The sequence below is a fragment of the Pseudophryne corroboree genome, chromosome 1 (assembly GCF_028390025.1).
Source record: "Pseudophryne corroboree isolate aPseCor3 chromosome 1, aPseCor3.hap2, whole genome shotgun sequence".
Classification (NCBI taxonomy): domain Eukaryota; kingdom Metazoa; phylum Chordata; class Amphibia; order Anura; family Myobatrachidae; genus Pseudophryne; species Pseudophryne corroboree.
In genome coordinates this window covers 387,197,517-387,207,899 of record NC_086444.1, presented here as the reverse complement: position 1 = coordinate 387,207,899, position 10,383 = coordinate 387,197,517, and the positions used below count along the sequence as shown (strand labels likewise).

General features: G+C 41.8%; 1 long non-coding RNA gene across 1 annotated transcript; it reads right to left on the bottom strand.

Moving 5' to 3' along the window:
• Positions 1-3,171: 3,171 nt before the first annotated feature.
• Positions 3,172-4,150, bottom strand: LOC134887457 (uncharacterized). Its single transcript, XR_010171042.1, has 3 exons — positions 4,081-4,150; positions 3,313-3,336; positions 3,172-3,201 (listed from the first exon to the last, which is right to left on the bottom strand). It is a non-coding gene; the product is annotated as an uncharacterized LOC134887457 (long non-coding RNA).
• Positions 4,151-10,383: the final 6,233 nt, after the last annotated feature.

The following is a 10,383-nucleotide window of genomic DNA, read 5'->3' as shown; positions in this document are numbered from 1 at the left end:
TGACATCATGGCTAGGTGTGAACGCCGCGTGAGGATTGGTGATCCAGAAAAGAGGAAGATAAGGGATACCATAAACTCTGTGCTGAGAACGAAGAGGAAAATGACTTGGAAGCTCGACTATGATGAAACCAGATCATTACCTACCTCCTAGCTTCAGCACATCAGCTTCACACAGCTGAAGCTAAAAAATTGTGTCAATGTACCTGTATGACCTGTACATTTTCTGGGGCTGCATGCACTGTGCTGAATCCACTTGGAGCAGCTTGGTTACTCAAAGGGGAGTGCATGAACTTGGCTCACCACATTCCTGGTAATGTAAGGGCCTGTTACAAGTTGCCCCTTTTATTCCTGTTGATTTTTTGGGCGCTGCTGTATCTATCCAGTAGCAGCCGAGTCCATTGTGCTGTGTCCATCTGGGGCCTTGGGCTGCGTTTCCATCCAGGGGCTGCTGTTGTCAGTCCTCTATTCTGGTGTCCGTATGCGACAGTGTTAAAAAGCAAAAGACAAAAACGAAAAATAATTCAAAAAAGCAAAACCTAAAAATAAAGTACAAAAACCATTACCCCGCACCACCACCACAAAAAAATAAATTATAAAAATGTTAAAGTTGATATTGTTACTGTATTTGTGCTGTTACCTTTTGATTAAAGTACCGTACAGTATGTGTGATGTTGGCTTTATTACAATACAGTACAGTATGTGTGATGTTACATGTTCCAAATGATTTTGTCCGTAAATAAAGTGTTTCTTAAAATAAACATGACGTGGTTTCCAATGTTTGTATTCCCAACTTCCTGTACTGTATAAATTAGTACTACTGTATGATGGGAATTCAATTAAGAGTGGTATACTGTATGTAAAACAACTTGGTTAGGCATCTTGCATTTCATATTTTAATAAAAACCACAGGAAACTTCTATTTTTAAAAGTTTATTGAAGAAAAAAAAGGTGTTTTTTTTAAATAAAGTTTGAAAGTTAATTAAAACAAAAAAGTAGTTTGTTCTTCGTTACATTCTTTTCTTGTGTATATAGATATCTGTGGAAAAAAAAAAAAAAAAGTATTAAAGTAAAGACACTCATGTTCATTTGTTTTCCAAGAAAATTTGTGGAACCACACAGCCCAGCAATAAGTCATGCTGGGCTGTGTGGTTCCACAAAAGGCATGCGGTCCAAAGTGAAATAGTGGTGTCAGTGGTCAGCACTTTGACACGCTAACATTTGTGGAACCACACAGCCCAGCAATAAGTCATGCTGGGCTGTGTGGTTCCACAAAAGGCATGCGGTCCAAAGTGAAATAGTGGTGTCAGTGGTCAGCACTTTGACACGCTAACATTTGTGGAACCACACAGCCCAGCATTAAGTCATGCTGGGCTGTGTGGTTCCACAAAAGGCATGCGGTCCAAAGTGAAATAGTGGTGTCAGTGGTCAGCACTTTGACACGCTAACATTTGTGGAACCACACAGCCCAGCAATAAGTCATGCTGGGCTGTGTGGTTCCACAAAAGGCATGCGGTCCAAAGTGAAATAGTGGTGTCAGTGGTCAGCACTTTGACACACTAACATTTGTGGAACCACACAGCAATGCCTGACACACATAAAATGCCTGACACACACAAAATGCCTGACACACACAAAATGCCTGACACACACATGCTGGAGGGAAAACACATGTTTGCCAAACAGTCGACAGCACATGTCGGCCAGATGGCCGACCAAACTTGCTCCAAATCACCCCAAACTGGACAGAAAGCACGCCAGCACACTCAGGAGGTACACCACAGCTAAATTACGAGAGAATTTCATTACAAACAGCCAGATCTTGCAGATTATCTGCCAGATAATTGTATGGTGTACAGTATGCCTATCTTATACAGTAGAAAAAGATACTATACAATGGAGTACAATAACAAACATTTATTAAAAAAAAAAAAAAAAAATTTAAAATGATCTTAATAACAAATTAAAAAAGTGGTCCACTAAGAGGTGGACCACCACCCGCAGGAGCAGAACGGCACGCTGCAACTGTTCTGTGGGAAAAAAAGGACAGTATTACAAAACAAATACTGAATACTTTACAGTGTAGTAATGGCAATACAGTACTTTACTCTATATTAGACAATCTTGTTATTTACAATGTACAGTACTGTATTGTCAGTACAGTAAATCAAACACTACTGTATGCTGTCGAGGTAATTTAAACATTGCTTTAGTTTACCTCTTGTATAAGTGGGCTGCTGCCTGCCCGCTTCTGGGCCAGCCCACCTATCTTGCCCCTGTCTGGGGCCCCCATAAATCATTGGCACTATATTGGAGAAAAAAAAACATTTAGTCACATTCAAATACTATACAATTATTACTGTATACTGTAGGTACAGTATTATACTGTATTGCTGGTATTCAAAATATAAAGTACTGTACAAGAGTTTAGCTTCAATAGGTCATAAACAAATTGTCAAAGGAATAAAACACCACAGTACAAATACTGTAGACATTTACTGTATGTATTAGCAGTCATGACATTTCATGACCGCTTCAGAAAAAAGAGGGTTACAGTACTGTAGGTGGTGTTGTAGGGAGTACTATCAATAATAGTGGACTGTACTCAGAGCCAGCCATAAATAATATGATTCCCTAGTCAAGTTTTTGGATGCTGCCCCCTTGCACAGACGCTATTTCCGCCTCTGATCCTGTACCCCTTTCCCAGCACCATCACCCCTCAACCATAGCAGTCCTCATTTTGGTGCTCCTCCAACCTACAGTACTGTATGTTTAAAATAGCAACAGTGTGCACATTCGGTGTGCATCCCAAAACGGTGCATGTTCTTGCTGGGAAGGGGCATGGACACACAGTAATTCCCCAATCTGAAATGACGCCACACAGTACTGCAACTTTATTCACAACATATCATGCAATAGTGTCTCTTATTCTCGTTATGCTTGCTTCGCTCGCCATGCGGTGGGCACGGTGCCTCGCTACGCTCTGCACACTATTATATCAGTAGTCAGGAAAGGCAGCATGCATTTGTGGAGTGAAGAGGGTGAAAAAAGAGAGAAAGTACAGTATGTACTGTAAGGTTATGTCAGAGGGTGTGAAGATGATCAGCTCAGTGTTATACATGTTACAGTAAGTTAGAATACAGTACAGTGCATTATGTATTTATATTTTATTACCAGGTGTCTCCTCCACTGGTTGGCGACGGACTGTAAAAAGATAAAATACAGTTAGTCATATCAGTTTGACTTAAAATAATGTTGGAGAAAAAAAATACTGTAATTACAGTACCAACTATTGCTACTGTACAGTATATTTACCAAAAATGTATTCTGGCTCGTCGTCTGTGGGTAAAAGAGAAGAATATTATAAGATACAGTATACAGTAAAAAGTATAGTAATAGTACACTAGTGTCCAGGCCCAGTGTCAGGTGGGTAAAAAAAGGTATGCTTGTGACAGGCATGGTGATTCCAAGGGACCCCACCGAGACCATCAGAAAATTTGTGAGTGACCCGTATGCCGGTGATTATGACTAGAATAAGGTAGCAACTCTTTTTTCTTTTGAATTATGTATACTGTACAGTACTGTATGTGCATATTGTACAGTACACTTAAAATATTTAGCAGTTACTGTAGTGGTAATTTTTGGGATGACAGTATTAGCATACTGTAAGCATCCAACTGAGGCCCCCAAACAGATGCCGCCACTAGGTACAGTACGTGCCTCTCGTGCCTAATGGGAAATTCATCACTGACAGTATCTAGAGAGATGAATGGAGAGACAGTGACAAGGGGTGAGAGAGAGAGAGAGAAATTGAGTAAGATGGGTGTTTTTTTTAGAACAGGATGTTGTCCATACAGTAGCAACCAATCAAATATTACCTACTGTACTGTATTATCGTCTGTACTGTAAGTGTAACTAGATACTGTAAATGTTAATGTGGGATGTGATCGGTTGCTACTGTATGGGCAATATCACCAGTTCAAACAAAAACAATTTTCATCCGATTTCTACGCATTTGCCAGAAAAATCTGATGAAAAGTGCTACTCTGATGGCATCAGATCAATGTCAGTAATAATTCTTACCACTAAATGCAGCAGCATCATCATCATCATCATCCTCCTCCTCCTCCATGGCCTGTTCCAGTGTAGGGCCTGTGAAAAAAAACATTAATGTGAAAAAAAAAAAGGTTCATTCCAGGAAATACACATACCCTCCAACATGACCCGCCCCACTAGGTACAAAATGCTCTGGTTCTGGACTTCCCTCTTAATTTATTATTGCCATCACCTGTGAAGAAACAGCTTTCTTATCATATACAGTAACTAGTTCAACACAGGTGATGGAAATCATAAATTAAGAGGGAAGTCTAGAAACAGAGCAGTGCGGCGGGTCATGTTGGAGGGTCTGCATACAGAAACATAGAATTTGATGACAAATACTGTAAGAACCACTTTGGCCATCTAATCTGCCTCTTTTTTTTAACCTTTTTTTTACATCAAACCTTATTTGATCCTTATTTCTTTGTAAGGATATCCTTATGTATGTCTCTTCCATGCATGTTTAAATACTGTAGCTCTACTGTTTTAGGCTCTATCACCTCTGATGGGAGGCTATTCCACTTGTCCACTGCACTTTCTGTGAAGTAATTTTTCTTAAAATTCCCCCTGAACCTCGCCCCCCTCCAGTCTCCGTGCACATCCTCGTGTCCTATTGCTTGCAGTGTCTTCATTAGGAGAATGTTTCCCTCCTGGACTTTATTAAAACTAGAGATGTGCACCGGAAATTTTTCGGGTTTTGTGTTTTGCTTTTGGATTCGGACTTGTTTTGGATCCTGGTGCTTTTTTTCAAAAACCTCTCAAAAACAGCTTAAATCGTAGAATTTGGGGGTATTTTTGATCCTACTGTATAGTGTTATTAACCTCAATGACCATAATTTCCACTCATTTCCAGTCTATTCTGAACACCTCATAATATTATTTGTAGTCCTAAAATTTTCACCGAGGTCACTGGATGACTAAGCTAAGCGACCCAAGTGGCCGGCACAAACACCTGGCTCATTTAGGAGTGGCAGACAGGATGTCACTTATAACAATTTTCCCCAAACATCACATGATGCAAAGATAAATAAATAAAAAAAGAGGTGCAAGATGGAATTGTGATTGGGCCCTCCCAACCACCCTTATGTTATATAAACAGGGTCTGCCACACGACTGTGGCTGAAATGACTGGTTGGTTTGGGCCCCCACCAAAAAAAGAAGCAATCAATCTCTCCTTGCTCAAACTGGCTCTACAGAGGCAAGATGTACCGGACTGGACTTACTTAATGGGTGCAGTGAGGTGATGGACATAGAGTCCTGGTCCTCCTCCTCCGCCACCGCCTGTGACAGTGTAGGGCCTGTGAAAGCAAAAATTCCATGAAATATACTTTTGTATTCTGTGTTGAATACAGTAAAGCAAAAATTCAGTCAGGAATTGGAGGAGGAGAGTAGATTTCGCACACAGAGACGAGAATGTCGAGGCCAGAATCAGGGGGTAGTGGAGGAGGGTTAGGATACCGTACCTCACCCTGTTGGGATTGCTGCAATCAGGATGCCACTGTCGGTCACCTGACCGCTAGAATCCTGACTGCTGGTCACGCAAACCCAACCCATTGGTTTAACACAATGTACAGTACAGTACAATACTGCAGTTTACTTACCAAGTTGGGGAGAGGGTTTTTCATCCTCATCCTCACTGTCAATAATTACTGAGTTGAAAATAAAAAAATATTATAAACAAAATACAGTAGAGTACAGTTACTACAAAATTGCACAGTAGTACAGTGCTACAGGAGGCAGAGATATATTCATAATACAGTAGGAGCAGAATGACTGTCCAGCGGTAGGGGACATACAGTACTGTATTTAAAAGACCTGCTGTCTGGATCCCGACATTCAGAATGCAGAGTGTGGATTCAGAGTATGATTGGAGGGTTAGGCTAGTGGAGGGTGGGTAGGATGCACAATTTTGGGCACCATAATACAAAATGGATATCGTGGAACTACAAAAGGTTTAGAGGCGGGCGACCAAAGTGATGAAGTGGATTGAGAAGATGGAATACAAGGAAAGGCAGGCTAGGCATGTTTACATTGGAAAAGAGGAGATTAAGAGGGGACATGATTAACCTTTACAAATATACTGTATACAGTAAGGGGACAATACACAGGAACTGTTTTTGATAAGATGGACACAGAGGACACGTGCACAGTAACTCTTGTTGAAGTAGAGGCGATTTCGCACAGAGGCGAAAAGGGGTCTTCACAGTGAGGGAAATACTGTACAGTACATGTTTGGAATTCCCTGCCTGAAAAGTAATAAAAGTGGACTTGGTCAATACTTTTAAGAATGGGCTTGAGAAAATCCTACTGTACTTACTATAATCTGGCTCCTCTTCCTCCCCCGACTCAATGTAAATGAGCTCCTCCTCCGCCTCTGTATCAATTACGAGGCGGTCTGTGTGTAAAAGATGACAAGTATTGTAAAATACAAAAATTACAGTAATACTGTAGGAAACTAGTATGTCTGTAACAAAAAGTAATTATTACCACTTCCGGAGCTCTCGGATGGTGTCGGCGGTGGTGGTGGTGGTGTTGGTACTGTGGGAAAAAAAATAACAGTACTGTAAGTGAAGCTGTCAATTGGAAACATGTACTGTACAGTATCCAGGACACATGTACAGTAGTGTAACAACGATGACAGTAGCACCAGAATTCTCGTTACACAATACCTGGCAGCGCAGCAGGTGGTGGTGGTGGTGGTGGTGGTGGTGTTGTTGGTACTGTGGGAAAAAAAATAACAGTACTGTAAGTGAAGCTGTCAATTGGAAACATGTACTGTACAGTATCCAGGACACATGTACAGTAGTGTAACGATGACAGTCACACCAGAATTCTCGTTACACAATACCTGGCAGCGCAGCAGGTGGTGGTGGTGGTGGTGGTGGTGTTGTTGGTACTGTGGGAAAAAAAATAACAGTACTGTAAGTGAAGCTGTCAATTGGAAACATGTACTGTACAGTATCCAGGACACATGTACAGTAGTGTAACGATGACAGTCACACCAGAATTCTCGTTACACAATACCTGGCAGCGCAGCAGGTGGTGGTGGTGGTGTTGGTACTGTGGGAAAAAAAATAACAGTACTGTAAGTGAAGCTGTCAATTGGAAACATGTACTGTACAGTATCCAGGACACATGTACAGTAGTGTAACGATGACAGTCACACCAGAATTCTCGTTACACAATACCTGGCAGCGCAGCAGGTGGTGGTGGTGTTGTTGGTACTGTGGGAAAAAAAATAACAGTACTGTAAGTGAAGCTGTCAATTGGAAACCTGTACTGTACAGTATCCAGGACACATGTACAGTAGTGTAACAACGATGACAGTAGCACCAGAATTCTCGTTACACAATACCTGGCAGCGCAGCAGGTGGTGGTGGTGGTGGTGGTGGTGGTGGTGTTGTTGGTACTGTGGGAAAAAAAATAACAGTACTGTAAGTGAAGCTGTCAATTGGAAACATGTACTGTACAGTATCCAGGACACATGTACAGTAGTGTAACAACGATGACAGTAGCACCAGAATTCTCGTTACACAATACCTGGCAGCGCAGCAGGTGGTGGTGGTGGTGGTGGTGGTGGTGGTGTTGTTGGTACTGTGGGAAAAAAAATAACAGTACTGTAAGTGAAGCTGTCAATTGGAAACATGTACTGTACAGTATCCAGGACACATGTACAGTAGTGTAACGATGACAGTCACACCAGAATTCTCGTTACACAATACCTGGCAGCGCAGCAGGTGGTGGTGGTGGTGGTGGTGGTGGTGGTGTTGTTGGTACTGTGGGAAAAAAAATAACAGTACTGTAAGTGAAGCTGTCAATTGGAAACCTGTACTGTACAGTATCCAGGACACATGTACAGTAGTGTAACAACGATGACAGTAGCACCAGAATTCTCGTTACACAATACCTGGCAGCGCAGCAGGTGGTGGTGGCGGTGGTGGTGGTGGTGTTGTTGGTACTGTGGGAAAAAAAATAACAGTACTGTAAGTGAAGCTGTCAATTGGAAACATGTACTGTACAGTATCCAGGACACATGTACAGTAGTGTAACGATGACAGTCACACCAGAATTCTCGTTACACAATACCTGGCAGCGCAGCAGGTGGTGGTGGTGGTGGTGGTGGTGGTGGTGTTGTTGGTACTGTGGGAAAAAAAATAACAGTACTGTAAGTGAAGCTGTCAATTGGAAACATGTACTGTACAGTATCCAGGACACATGTACAGTAGTGTAACAACGATGACAGTAGCACCAGAATTCTCGTTACACAATACCTGGCAGCGCAGCAGGTGGTGGTGGTGGTGGTGGTGGTGGTGGTGGTGGTGGTACTGTGGGAAAAAAAATAACAGTACTGTAAGTGAAGCTGTCAATTTGAAACATGTACTGTACAGTATCCAGGACCAAAAAGGGGTCCGGCCAATAAACAATCTGCATCAGAGAAGCAAGATACAGTATGCTTAAAGTATACAGTACTATATACTAGATCGCCAACAAACGTAAATTAACAAACAACTATCACTGGAATTGACCATCCTCATCCCGTAGCGAAGCACGGGTATTCAGCTATCTACAATGTTATTTATACTTTGTGTTTAATATTTACATTTAGTTTTGTAAACAGACATTCTTAACATTAACGGATTGCAGCGAGTTATCTGTGATGGTCAGGACAGGGGGTTGGGACTATAGAAATCACTATGTACTGTACACTACTGTATTTGACAATACTTACCAGCTTGGCGGCGCCTGTCCCGCCTCCTGTGACGTCGTGCTACCAGCCCTGTAAAAATATATATATACACAGTATAATGGCAGCATACTGTACAGCCAATGAAATTCAACATTGACAGCATCTTTATGACATCACAATAAATGGAATTGTTCATTCTAGTACCCTGCACCTAATCACTCAGGAGGGCATAGTGTACTGTACTGTCTTCAAAACTTAAGGGGCACATTTCTAAATGTGACATACAGTACAGTACACTTACAGTATCGCTACAGTACAGTAGGTCCAGGGTATTAGACAGAACACTACCTTTATAGACATTGTAACACACATAAGCATTGCCCTTATAAACATTATGACACACATCAGCATGCAGCCCTCCCACCCTTAACCATCTCAGTACTGTTCATTACATTACAAATTGATTTCATGACAGATGATGCAGTACTCACCTGAATTCATCTTATTCACGTCATGTCACAGTAGTGCAGTTTATTCACGTCACAGTACTGTCCTTGATTCACGTTGTGTCACACAGTAGAGCACCGTATTCACGTCACAGTACTGTCCTTGATTCACGTTGTGTCACACAGTAGAGCACCGTATTCACGTCACAGTACTGTCCTTGATTCACGTTGTGTCACACAGTAGAGCACCTTATTCACGTTACTGTACTGTACGTCACAGTAGTGCAGTAGTATATCCACATTACGTCACAAAGTAGAGATCTGCCACAGTCATGAACCTTATAACACATTATGCAAGAGTAATGCACGTCAGAACACATTAGGCCACTGTAACATCCCTTAGAATAATTTCTGCCAAAGTAACATCCCTTAGAACACTGTACTATCTGAAACACAAATTTCTGCACACTGCACGACACACTGCAATTAAACCACACAATGCACTGCACGACTGCATAGTGTATGCACTGCGTGATATGACAAACTGCACATTTCCCTGCAAAATATGATACAATGTACACTACACAAAAAACTGCAATTACCACATGTGTATACAGTACACTGCACGACAGTGCTGGCCCTAGCCAGATACAGATACAGCCGCAGTCACGCAAAATATAGGCATGCCGCATATCATTTTAATCAGCAGAAGCTGCTGGTGCCCCTAAGCATAGCAAATGCCCTAGGCATTTGCCTACTGTAGTTTGCCTATGCCTAAGGCCGGCTCTGCTGCACGATGTGATTCACTATGCATTACACTCACTGCACAATACCATATACTGAATGTACACTGCATGACACGCTGCAATTACGCAGCACGATACACTGTGATACATTGCATATACTGTACACTGCATGATACTGTACACTGCACAATCGTAGACCACGTGGATTGTAAAGAACTACTGTATATATACACAAGTTTAAAAAAATAACAATTGTTTTTGTAAAACGCATGTCGATCTTTTTCCATGTCAACTCACCGACCATGTCAACCTACAGTAACTGGTGTCAACCAATTTCAAAAGCCGCACCATCTAGGTCCACGCCAAAAAACAAATTGACCTTTTGACCCGGGTTAATGTTTGGTCCTTG